Here is a 13,903-nt window from a genome sequence, read left to right as displayed (position 1 = left end):
AAGTCAGTTGCCAGTATTTCTGTGTTTTTTTCTCTGCTATATTTTATTTTTTTAATGTTTTAGTATCAGTCAGGCAGTTACTTTATTTTTTTGTTTAAATTGTTTCACAACATAGCCAGAAATTAGCAGTGCTTTTGCTATTTAATATTCATAATATGTAAATGAGAATTGCACCACGTGATTATAGTTTGAACTAGACTGGCTTGATATAGTTAAAATCTTTAAAACACGGATATAATAAGTTGTCCGTCACAGAGTCCTTGTTTATAATCACTCTGATACTTCCGTCAAGTTGTCAGGCGGTCAAATCAAAACAATGAACGCGAATTAAGTGAATTTTTCGTGTTTTCGTGAGTTTTTTCTTCTTAAATTATTGGCATTTTAACTTTACGTGTGAACCTAGAGTTCAACGACTACACATACAAGGTTTGGACTTGCTTATTCTTTGGACATCCAAGTTTCAAGTTTCACCCCGGCAACTTGTTTTTCTAATGACCTTGTTAGCCAATTTTCAACACGAAGTTTGCAAATTTGACGTTTCAGCTATTTTAGCCTGTATTTTATACTGCAATGTTAAAAGCCTCTCCCTTCGATTTTCAAAATAGCTTAGGAACCTTGATTTTTGCAACGACAGTCATTATGTTTCGTATAAATGGTGTATATTGTTGTGTATATTTATTTTCTGCCCAGGCAACCTGTCTTTCACTTAAATTAAAGTTAAAATAGACATTTTTTTTCAAAAATCCCTATCATTTCAATATAATTTCCGTGACCCGTATCCGATATCATTAGTATAATATTCAAATTAGCAAAGTGGCGTTGATTTCTGGATATGATTACTCATGCAAGGCTTTTAATTGCTAAACAATTGGTATGAATTTGGCTAATTGTTGAAGGCTGTATAGTGACAAATAGTTAACAGCATAAAAAAAAAATATCCACAAAAATCACATTTTTGTTCTCAATGCATGAAAATTAATATCCATAAAAGCTTGTGTCTGATTTCCGTCATTTTTTATTTATTTATAAATACTTACCGGTTCTGCTTTATTGATTACATACATGTATTTATAATTTTGTATCCAGTCTTAACGTTCTACACAATTCACATCAAGAGGAAAATATAAATTCTACATATTTTATGACATGGTCGGCTTGGGAGCCATCGTCCATAACATGTCTTTATCTTTCTCAAAATAATCGTTCAGTATTGTCCTGCAAGAAATTTTTTTTTATTATTACAGTATTTTTTTTAAATTTTTAACGTATTGAGCAAAAAATTGTGTAAAATACCAATTTTATACATAAAAATTATGCAAAAATAGAAAACTTAAATAAAAAGAGGCTTCATTTAATTTCATTCTTTTTTTTCTCCGTAACAATCCTTAAAAAAAACTTTCATTTGTACATTGTTTGTATTTATCTGCCTCCCTAATCATGCCCTTGTGGGACTGCTGTTGTTTTTCATAAACCCTTTTATAATGAGCTACAAACGTAAGAATCTTATGGATTGTCTGGGTAATGGAAATCTTTTTTTTTATTTGAAAATTAAATAATGCAGTATCTTTAAATTATAACTTCCACTCTCCTCCTCTGATTTTAGGCATACTTTTTATTTTTTATTTTGATGCTGTTGTATACCCTAGTTAACACAATGCTTATCACTGTAATATTTACCTGTATGTCATAGACTCGAAATATCGAGCTTGACTGCTCATAGTGGATTCAATTATTTCATTTCAGATTACCAGCAGGGTGTCACGTTGACAGAGAGCTCCATGTTGATTCTCAATTGAATAGAATGGTGTCCTCACAGGTTGTGTAAAATCAATTTTCTCAGGTCTCCTGACTGTGACATTACACTAGAATCTAAGTATCCTCTCTAAGTTGTCAATCTGGAGATCTGCTTTATGTATGTTTTCGTCACTTTCTTTCCCGGTTCTTGAAAACAAAAATAATATACAATTGATAAATTAGATATAATGTCAATCATCTGTTTTAATTTAATCCGTCTGCTATCCTCGATGTAAATTACTGAACATGGCGGTATTTTTTTTTATAAATTACAAGCAATTAAATATGATTACTGTGTGTATATTTGTGTGTTTGAAACAATGGCGTGCCCAAGAGGAGGTTTCCGGAATTTGGAACCCCTATTTATTTGAAGATCATCGGAAAAGGGGTTGGAAAAAGTAAAATAGCAAAAAATACTGAACTCTGAGGAAATTTAGAAATGAAGAGTCCCTAATCAAACGGCAATTTTCTTATACAGAAAACGGTAGATTGAACTTGGTTTTATAGCGTATCAATATTGACAACGATGCGTGAACGAAACCAACTGCTTTTCAAAAACGTCTGGATCGGCCACTGTAAATATTTCACATAGGCTATTTGTACATGTTGTATAGATTGAGGGATTAGCCACACTTGCAACTGCCTTTGTTAGTATTGTTTCTATTTCTTAATTTGGTTCATTTAGTATGTTCAGAGTTACATGAATTTTTGGTGAACTAGTAAATGTTTTTGATAGAGGGCCAGCTGAAGCCCACCTCCAGGTCTTTATTTTTACGCTGTATCGAGGACCAATTGGTGGCCATGGGCTGTTTTATGCTGCTGGGTTTGGTTGTTTTTATTTTAACACATTCCGCGTTTTCATTCTTAATTATATTAAAACTTAGATATTTGTGCACATGTACATGTACATATAGGTCTAAATTAAAATCAAAAGTTTTCTTTTTTGCAATGGGACATCATCAATTAATGAAAAAGAACATTTAAACTGTTTTTTCAGTATCAAAAAAATTCAAAATTTACAGAAAATATGCCTATTTGTTTGTGTGCATCTTAATTATACAAGTATTGGAAATATGATGGAGGCTATAACATATATCTGCCGTGAGCAGGCGAGTTGTAGTAAACCATTTAGCATTTCAGAAAATATGGAATCTCCCAAACAACATATCAAAAAATTATATTTGTAGGCTATTATTATTAAAAAGTTATTTTCATTTTAAATTCACCGCTTTTTCTTACTATTTCAAGAAAGACAACTCTGGTTGAACTTCAAAACAAGTAAAACAAAATATTTCATAATGTATTTTGCATTTTTTATAAAACTGCAAATAACAGTGTTGAGAAATTGATAATTTAGTAAAGATTCATTGTTTATTGCGTAAAATTGGATAGATAAATCATTTTTACTGATGACTTTTGTTCAGTGCATCGTGTCTTGTAAACAATTTATCACTTCCGGTTCTGCCTCACTACATGTGGGTATCAGGACCGTTCGCCCTAATAACATGTTCGCGCTAGGTCCGTTCGCTCTGAGTTCGTTCGCCCAGAGTCCGTTCGCCCTACTATAAAAATATTAATATTCTGATAATTGTGAAACTTGTCTTTTGATGGATTAATAATAAAAACAAACGTTTTATTTTGATAAAATATTCAACTTGAAATTAATAAAACTAATGATGTACGAACTGTAAATTATGAAACGGATTTACAAGTTCATTTATTTATACTGCATACTTTCGTGATTGACTGATTACAATTATTTTGTTAACAAATATCAATAAAGATAAATACATTGTATTCCAGTATTCTACTCTGCAAATCAAAGGGAAAATGATCAATTGATTGCGGCAATATAAATATTGTGTCAATTTTTCAACAAACTTTAATATAATTTGTTGAAACACTTAAAATAATGCGACTAGACGACAATTACAAAAAAATAATAATCAGGGCGAATGGACCCTGGGCGAACAGGTATCAGGGCGAACAGGTACTAGGGCGAACATGAATCAGGGCGAACGGACCCGGATTCATACATGTGGAGGCAAATTTACGATGTTGTTTATCATACTATATGCAGCTGTCATCAAAGACATTCTTGTTGTGGTCTTTACTAATGTTACTCTACAGACACAACTAAAGCTAAGTTTGTGTCACAGAGATGTAAAATATCATTTGAAATTAGCTTTTGGACTGAAAAGTATCGCTCCGTACAAAATAATAACAACTGAAGAAAGCAGACTTGTTTATAGTGTTATCCCACAGAGAATGTATGTTTACTACTAATATTTCACTCAGAGTATAAACACCACACTGTTACAAACTTGGTATAGAGTTTCAACAGGGTAATTAAAAGTTACAAATGGAAACTTACCATGAGGATGAAGACAAAATACAGACAGTCAGAGGCCTTTTCATAGCCAAAGGAGCCTGAAGGAATACAAAATACTTCTCCCAGTTGATATTGGTAGGTTTAACAACATGATTACTTTTCTTTCATTAAATATGGAATAAAAGTACATTTATAAAATGGGATATTTTTATTTTTTGGAAAGGAGGAGGGGCAATGACTCAATTTAGTATTTGTTCAAGTGTTTACTGGATTTTATGTACATGTATGTGACCAATAGCTTTCAAGTAGCTGGTCCCAGTGAAATGTAGTCATGACAGTTAGCATGTTTAGTTAAATTATTTATTTTAATTTTATTAATATTAAAAGAACCTAAATATTTGAAATATCCAAATAGGAAGATTTGTAATGATTGCCGTTCGGTCTGATTCACGTTCGCCCTGATTTTTTTTTCCAAAATGTTTTCTAGTTTCTTTGTTTATCATGTTTACTATGTGAACAGAATATGTTGAAATTTTGTTGAAAAATTACCCTAATATTTGTATAGCCGAAATGAATTTATTATTTTTCCTTTGATTTGTTATGTCATTGATCAATAATTGATCCAAAACAAGCCTTCAACTTTTAAATATTTCTATGTTACAGTTTTCATGGTTTTCATAAATTTAAAGAATAAAAGTATTTTTATTCAACTTCAACATGTTCAATGCCCTCAATATTATTTTTTTGAGTAGGGCGAATGAACCCAGGGTGAACATGTTATTAGGGCGAACCGACCCGATAGTAATGAAGGCATTCTTTATTTTCATGATAACTTTCTATGTTACTGTCATTATACATCCTTCAACAATGAGTTAATCCATACTGAATAGTAAGATCTAAATAACCCAGTAATAACAAATGTAAAGCATCCCAAATAGAAAACTATTAAGCGGTCTGATGTATAAAACAAATGCCGGTATGATATATACAAGATATATATGTGCATGATGTACAACATTTAGTTAGTACATGTACATAAACAAAGGACAACCACATGCACTGAATTATATGTATTACAGATTTTTAAGGCTACTTTTAAAGGATTTATAAGTCAATGTACATGTACATGTAAGTGTGTAATTTGTGTGCTTTCTTGTTATCTTTTATGTTATATTTTTTTGCCATTTACATGTAGTTGCATATTTGGAATTTATGGATGCAACTCCACAAAGACAGTGAAAGACCAGGACTTAGATTTCATGAAACTTTCAGAAATCTTCAATATATTGATTACTATGTCATGAAGCCTTTGCATTGTGAAACTATATTATTCTTAATATGTCAGAGTGAGCAACTGAAATTATACATACATTTTTTTTACTGTATTTTTGTTTGTTATATATCACAGTGGACATCACTGACTCTATATTACTCTTTATAATTACTGTTTCCAGACTCACTTTTAGGAATCTTGGAATTGCATTTGTATTTCACTTTTTTTCCTATTCCTAGTTAAGCTAATATATATACAAAAATATGTTTTGAGAAAAGGTATGAAGTTTATAATTGAGAATGGAAATGGGGAATGTGTCAAAGAGACATCGACCCGACCATAGACACATGACAGAACAGACAGAAGGTCACCTGTAGGTCTTCAATGCATTGAGAAATTCCCGCACCCAGAGGTGTCCTTTAACTGGCCCCTTAACAAATATATATACTAGTTCAGTGATAATGAAAGCCATAATAAAGTCCATATTCTATTTTTTATTTATTTTTTGTTTAATTTAAAAATCTTATGAATATTTATTATTATTAATCTGTTTTTAGGGTACCTTCTACCAGTCATCTAGTGTCATTTAAAGTTACTAGTGCAGAAATTTAAACTATGAAGAAAGTGATACATTGTTAGTAGATTGTGCCACTTTTGTTCTCTTGTTCATATTTTTAAAGCCGTTTTTTCAACTGAACTGATCCTTTTGATTTCTATACATACATTATGTAAAAGTAATTAGATTACAACTAGGCTGAAAAAAGTTCAATTTCATTGATATGAAACTTTGACCAATATATACATGTATATATAGCATTTGTAACTCTATATCATATATGTATAAGGTGAATCAAAGTGCTTGTAACTTTGGATAGAGTCTCATGAACTCAACCGGTGAAAATCACTGTATCCCGGTAAAAAGGGTTGTCAATAAATAAAAACTTAAAACTAGCAGAACTTAAAATACTAATACATATTACAACAACACTTTAAAGAGTCATTTTTTTTTTAAACTTGGATCAGATAAATATACATGTAGAAAAATATATTTACTATTTATCAAATCTATTCATAACTGCATGCAATATAATATTTTCATTTCTGTTTTGCAGATTTTCTAGAGGAACTACATATCCATCATGCTTGATATTGAGTTACATAATAGACATATAGCTATCACAGTCACATATAATGTCTTGGAAGCAGCATTTTATAAGATATCAATAAGAAAGTGGACATACTACCCTTTTGGATGAATTATAGCCTGAAGAAGTTTTGATCTGACATTAAGGACTGGGCCATACAATTTTGCCTTAATCCTTCAAGTGTTTTGTTTAGAAGGGACTGAATTGGCTTGTGTGTGTCTGCATCTTTAAAGAGAAAGACTTGATTGACTAACTGTAAAAACAAAAATTTTATAGAATTATAAAGAAAATAATGCTAACTGATTTTTGTATTGCCTGTGAAAATAGAGCTCTATATATGGGAGACTTAAAGATTTACTGATTACTATCTGGCTGCAGCAGTGTAAAAGCTATTTGTATAAAGCTTTATATTTTAAAGGGGAGAAGACATGGATGCTTCAAACCTTTTATGCAGATACCTTATGCTAAGAAGTTTCCTTCTGTCAGATGTCCCCTTTCCTTGACAACATTTTCATGTTTCAACAAAACAATAAAAAAATACTTACCAGGTAGTTTGATCTGCTCTTGACCTCATTTTCATGATTCATTGGTCAATGTTAAGTTTAGTTTTTTTGGTATGTTTTTATCTTTTGTTTTAAGGAATATATTACTACCTTAGCCGTATTTGGCACAACTTTTTGAAATTTTTGGTCCTCAATGCTCTTCAACTTTGTATTTGTTTGGCTTTTTAACTATTTTGATCTGAGCGTCACTGATGAGTCTTATGTAGACGAAACGCGCGTCTGGCGTATAAAATTATAATCCTGGTACTTTTGATAACTATTTCAATTATCACTAGAGCACACCCGTGATATCGCGGGTCTGTGACTGAATTAGAGTACCGGTATATAACTATACGTAAGCCTTATTTTAGTATTAGTATTATCATCTGATAAAGTCATGATGATTATAAGATGCAAAGGTTTTTTCTGCTTTAAAAATTTTTTTGCTTGAACCCAGCCACCTGGAACTTATCAATTATTGGTTAATATATATTTTTTTTGGAAAACAAAAGGGTCTGGAATGGAGTATCTTTTAATCAACAGTATATAAGTTATAAACAAAGTTGAATTCTTTGATTCGCTGTTTTACGTCATTCCAGCTAACAAATTGAAAACTGTACCTATATGCCTTATCTTAAGTCAAGATTTTTAGTCTTCGTATCGTCATCTGAGAAAGTCATACTGATTAAAATACAACGATCGGGAACGATGTGACAATGATTGAATTTAGTAGTGTCAACCCTGTGATTTAAACCCGTGTATATCGCAAAATCCTGAATACATCGTTTGGTTGTGCGCCTGTCAGATGCAGGACGTACAGATAAGGTAATAAACTGAATATATTATTTGTATTGGTATCAGATTCGACCCTGAGCTTCTTAATTATTGGCAATATTAATTGTGTGGGAAACAAAAGGGTCTTGAGTGGTGTAATTTCTAATCAACACCATTGTCATATATTAACTATATATAAAGTTGAATATTTGATTTGTCGTTTTTACCCCATGACGGCTGACAAATTGGACCTCGTTATTTTAGTATTATAGATAAGCAAAACAAGATATAACTACTTTAGTGTACTGAAGTGAACAATTGTAAGGTGTACATGTCTGTCTGACTTTGACCGAAATGTCTCATTGTCATGGATTAAAAAATGTTTAGTTGATGAGATACATGTGTATTCTGATCCTATAGAGCAACCAATTTGTTGTCCTTTTTAGAAGCAGTGTTGAGCATTATCTTGAACCATTTCTTCTATATTGATAGGGTTCATACCTCCTTTTTCTTGTCCAAATTTCACATTGAATTCTTGAAAAAAATTAGGAATAAGTTCACTTTTAAATGATTTAAAGGCAATTTCTTGCACTACAAACATATCTGAAAAGCTTTCATTGATTAATTATAGAGCTAGCTGCTTAACTGTCAGAGTTAACATCCAGGAGGAGGGGGGAGGGGGACAAATATCTTCAAAGGGTTGTTTGAAAGATTTAAGTATAGCATCAATATTTAATACTTTTGCTCCTTACAATGATTTTGTACAGAAAATGATAGTTTGAACAAATATTGTTAAAGTGATTTTGTAAATCTAGCCATTTGTCTCCATGACATTTTGAAGAATTTTATGTTACAATGTATTACACGGAGAAAAATTAAATAAAATTAAATGCTTGATTAAAATTTTATTATTATAAAGCATACATTTATCAAAAATAAGTAATTCTCAAAGTCGGTGTGTACTGTTTCCATTGAAACTGGTAGTTTGATTTGAGGATAATGATAAATAAGAAACTGTGTTCTTTACTTTGTTTCAATATTTAGGTGTTATACAAGCTAAAAAGACACAATCAAATGAATTGTGCTATAAATACATGAAAATAATTTAGCTTATTGTAAGAAAAAAAAAATGCAAAAAAAAACAATTAGACAAAAAAACCTTTTTTTTTCTGAAAAATCTAAAGGAGGCTACAAACGATTATTTTTGATATGTTATAGACAAAGGTCCAATGAACAAATGCAAACAAACAGGTTATCCATAAGACCCTGCTCTTGGAAGAAAATAGAATTTGGAAAACGTAATTTTCACTCCTTATTAGAAAATGAAAAACTGCAACAATTGGTTGCCATGGAAACAAGAGTTGACATAGTTGCAATTTCTGTTTATCAACTTTAATTTTTAGAACAAATATGGAACTATGATAACATATATTTGTTTTATCGAAATTAATTAGCAGTTTATAAAAAAATCTGTGATGAAAAACAGAAATTTTTAAGGTTTTAGGACTGAAATTAAAGGGTTGTTATGGTGCCATCGTTACCATAACAACCAAATGTACGACACATGTGTAATTGTTATTTTTTTCTTTTTCTTATCAAAATAGAACATAAGAAGCCCAAAAAAGTCAATTTGACAATTATCACTGTATCACCCTCTGCATGATTCTTAGGTGGAGCCATACTTAACATCTATCATTTTTTTATTTTTTTTATTACAAAATGCATATTCAATACGATTACTTAAACCTCAAAATTGTACTCATTCATTAAAAACATGTTTTTCAAAATTCAGCCATATAATCTACACGTTTATGTAAGGTGCTGAGAAAATTCAGAGTGAATCTGAAAGTGCAAAGCTGGAGTTAAATATTAAGAGTTTAAGGAGCCTGTTGTGATTTCTGATTCCCACATGATCATATTTTCATTTATTGAATAATATTGTTCAGATGTTATACATCGTACAATGTAACCGTATTTGAACATTTTTGGGAATGTGAGTCATAAATGCTCTACAAGTCTGTACTTGTTTGGCTTTCTAACTATTTCGTTCTGAGAGAATGAATTAACAAACTAGGTCATAATCCTTATGCGAAGATCTCTTCTTGATGATAATTTTGACTGTTTTAATTTTATATAGCTATTATATTTTTCAGACGCAAAAACAACTCTTAATGTTAAAAGTCCTCATTATATGGCAAAAACGATTTATATGTAAATGTTGTCTTTGAAATTACACGAAGAAATCAAATGAGGTATACTCCAAAGTCAGAGTTATGTATTTTTCTAATACCTTTAAACACAGATGACTGGCACATAATACCAACATTTGTGTTTATTCTTTTACATTAGAAATTTGTTGACTAAAACGGCATTTTAATCTGTCAGCGAACCAGTCAAAAGCTATTTTAATTTCATCGATATTTTGGACAATTTTGATTTTTAATCAATCGAATTCTTTCTCTTTGAGACATTCAGAAATGTATATTCATTGTTATGGTGACAACGCGGTGTAATGTTATAAATGTGTCTCTGAATCATCTATTGGAACGTGAAAACCAAAAATTGAGTTATTTGAATGAAACGGGCCAAAAACAAAATCAAATTAAATCAACAATTACTGAAATAATTGACAGAGGTTATTCTTTTCGTCAATTTATCAATTGACATGAATTGGAATTATCACAGTTTCACTCTCATGTATTTTTTATTTTCACACTAAAATTATAAATCTTTACAATCGTATATTAATCAATAAAATATCTTAGTTAGATTACAATAAATAAAGGCAACAGTAGTATACCGCTGTTCGAAATTCATAAATCGATTGAGTAAATAAAAATCTGGGTTACAAACTAAAACTGAGGGAAACATCAAATATAAGAGGAGAACTACGACACAAAAGAAACACAACAAAATAAAATTTAACACACATAGAAGCGAACTATACTTAAACAATGGCCATTGTCCTGACTTGGTACAGGACATTTTAATACAAAAATGGTGAGTTGAACCTGGTTGTGTGGCATGTCAAACCTCCCTCTTTTATGGCAATATTAAATATATCATTAAAATGACAACATTACATGATAGGACTACATTACTAATAAATGGGAGAACATATAGAACAAAGAAACACATGAATAATAGCTAATAACAGGAGTCAGGTTTAAAATTTTTAAAATATTTTATACGCCAGACGGCAGACACACAAGACTAACCAGTGACGCTCTGATGAAAACATTTCTAAAGCCAAAAAAAAAAAGCACCGAGGACCAAAAGCTCCAAATTGTTGTGCCCAATACGTCCAGGGTTTTTTGCCTGGGATAAGAACATCTGTATTATTTAGAACAATTCATGGTGTAAATACACTATTTGAAAGAAGTCCATTGTCCAATAAAAAAAGAGAGAACAAAAGTGCACCAATGTATTCTAGTTTCAATGGAAAAAAGGAAGGAGATATGTTTTTTAGTTTTTAATTGACCCAATCATAGGATTAATTTTCCATTGTCGACAAGTTGTGTGTCTTCATAAACAATTTCTTTGTAGAATTATTCAATTGAACTTGATATATTAACCCGTCAGTTCATATCGAAACTGTTTGTAAGATCAATGTTTATAATCAATATGTACAGTTAACGTTAATGGAATAACCGGATATTTATCGGGTTATGCAGTGCAAATTTTATGTTTATTGACAGAAAAGGAATATTAAAAAAAAAACAATTTTATTTTATAAATTCAGCGCGACCAATATCCTTTTTTGATAATCCTTCACCGGGAACGCTAAAACCACACAGTTTTAAAATGGGTTGGCGTATAAGTGCTGAAAATCAGATCGGTTATTTGACAAAGACTTAGAAAAAGGCTCATTAACATAACGTCAAATTTCCATGAAGGAATTGGAATTTTATTCTAATTTATCAACAAAAATTACACAAATTAATTGTAAAAATTATGTCAGAAAAAAAGACCTACTAGACTGTACTTAATTATCAACAAGGTTTACTTATAATCGTCCATTTCTGGAACCTCAAAATGTGTTCATTCAGGCTGGATGATGGTCTGCATATTGAATATATGAGAATGTAAACATATTTAAGCGTAATGTGAGCTTTATGTATTATATTTTTACAAATTACCTGCTTGTCTAAGAGATGTTTTAAAAAAAAAAATCACAAGTTTTTTTTTCACTATATAATGTGAAGATCTTCATCAAAATCATTGTATAAAATTATATGACGAACATCGACGTCGTTTAGTAGTTTTGAATGGATGTCAAGTTAAAAAATGTGTGTTATAGATGAATAATTGCATCTTAAGGTTTTGTGAAGATTTATATATTACTAACAGAGACATGTATCGGTGTGTTCAAGATTTTTTTCTGAAACTGTGAAAATATCAATTAAAAAGAAACGTGTTAATTTCCTTAGGTAGGAAAGTAGTTTTATATGTGTATTTGTTAATTCTAAGGAGAAAATAAACTGGCATTATGAAAATGTCTTCAATTTCAAATCCACTTTACTTACTTTCATGGGAAAAGTATACATTCGACTTCAGTTTTTCAAATTTGACAATCTCTATTTTTAATGATGTAAATACATTTAAAAATTAGTATGACCTCGGAGGAATTGCCTAAATAATACTAAAAATTTAATAGCAGATATCGTCAAAAAGGTATATCATAGATTGGGCAGTATTAGACGTATGGAAAATAAACAAAATAGGAACTTTTGAAATGCCCGTGATTGTATCTGACTTGATAAATGATTAATAGTGTCATAAAATAATGACACTTATGAATTGCTCCTGAATAAAATAAAAATCGTTTATTTTCTACATAGAGATATTTAATAAAAAAAACCACTTAGATACCTTTCGATAATCTTAAATGATTTTCAATTTAGATGATGTAATAAATGATAGGCGATGATGGTTTTTGAATGCATCCACTATTATTCGTTGAAAACAAAATTTTATTTAAATGAAACCGGTTTAAAGCAACGCAATGTCTATTGTTTGTCGTTATGTCAGACTACCTTATCTGTAACCGGGTTTGTCTTTTGTTTATCTAATCATGATACAAGACCAAAACATTAATCAGCCGGTATTCATATTGAATCAGCACAGGTACGTAGCAATGAGGTCCAAGAACTGTTTTCCTGAGTCTATCCTGGGTGACCCTAATTGTTTTAATATAAATAAGATGGGGTATGGGTGTCAATGAGAAAACTCTCTATTGAAGTCACAATGTGTAAAATGTAAACAATCACAGGCCAAAGTACCGACTGACATATGGCATCTGACATTGTGATGGCGTTGTATAACAAAAAACCCAAGTTTCTTCAATTATACATGTTACTAAACATGTATTCAATCCTAATTTTGTACTTTTAAAATATCTTACTGTATGTGTGTACCTTAATACTGTATCTGTATTTCTATTGTATGTTTCTCTGTAAACTTGTATTTAATTTTTAGAGAATAAAGTATATATCTATCTATCTATCTATCTATCTATCTATCTATCTATCTATCTATCTATCTATCTATCTAACTTCAGACTAACGTTTGCCAGCCGACTTTTAACTCAGTTCGCCAACGTTAGGACCTATTTGAAACAAACATCCACTTCTGTAAAACCTTCTCGAGGTAGTTTTAAACACTTTTCCAATAGAAATTCATATAGTTTATTCAAACTAGAACATACTATGCTTTCCAGCGTTGATTACTCTTTTTTTTTTGTTATAGATGAATATTTTTGTTCCTTATGCATTCATTCAAAAGTTTCGTTTACTTCAACATAAAAAAACATTTAAACTTTAAAATCTGGACGAGTTTTAAATACATTTTTTGCAATTCTAATTTAGGTCAATGCCAAATACTAGACTTCAAATTTTAGTTCATTTGCATGGTCTAGAAGTTTTCTATTGAAAAATATCAGGTATCTTGTTTAAAATGTTGATTTAAAATACAACGAGTTATGTTTTAAATTAGTCGTAATGTAAGGTACATAATGCAATAATAAGTTTTGGGTTTGTCCGCA

This window comes from Mytilus edulis, chromosome 13 (genome assembly GCF_963676685.1).
Source record: "Mytilus edulis chromosome 13, xbMytEdul2.2, whole genome shotgun sequence".
NCBI classification, from domain to species: Eukaryota; Metazoa; Mollusca; class Bivalvia; order Mytilida; family Mytilidae; genus Mytilus; species Mytilus edulis.
The sequence above is the reverse complement of the archived record's forward strand: the minus strand, read 5'-3'. Positions refer to the sequence as shown.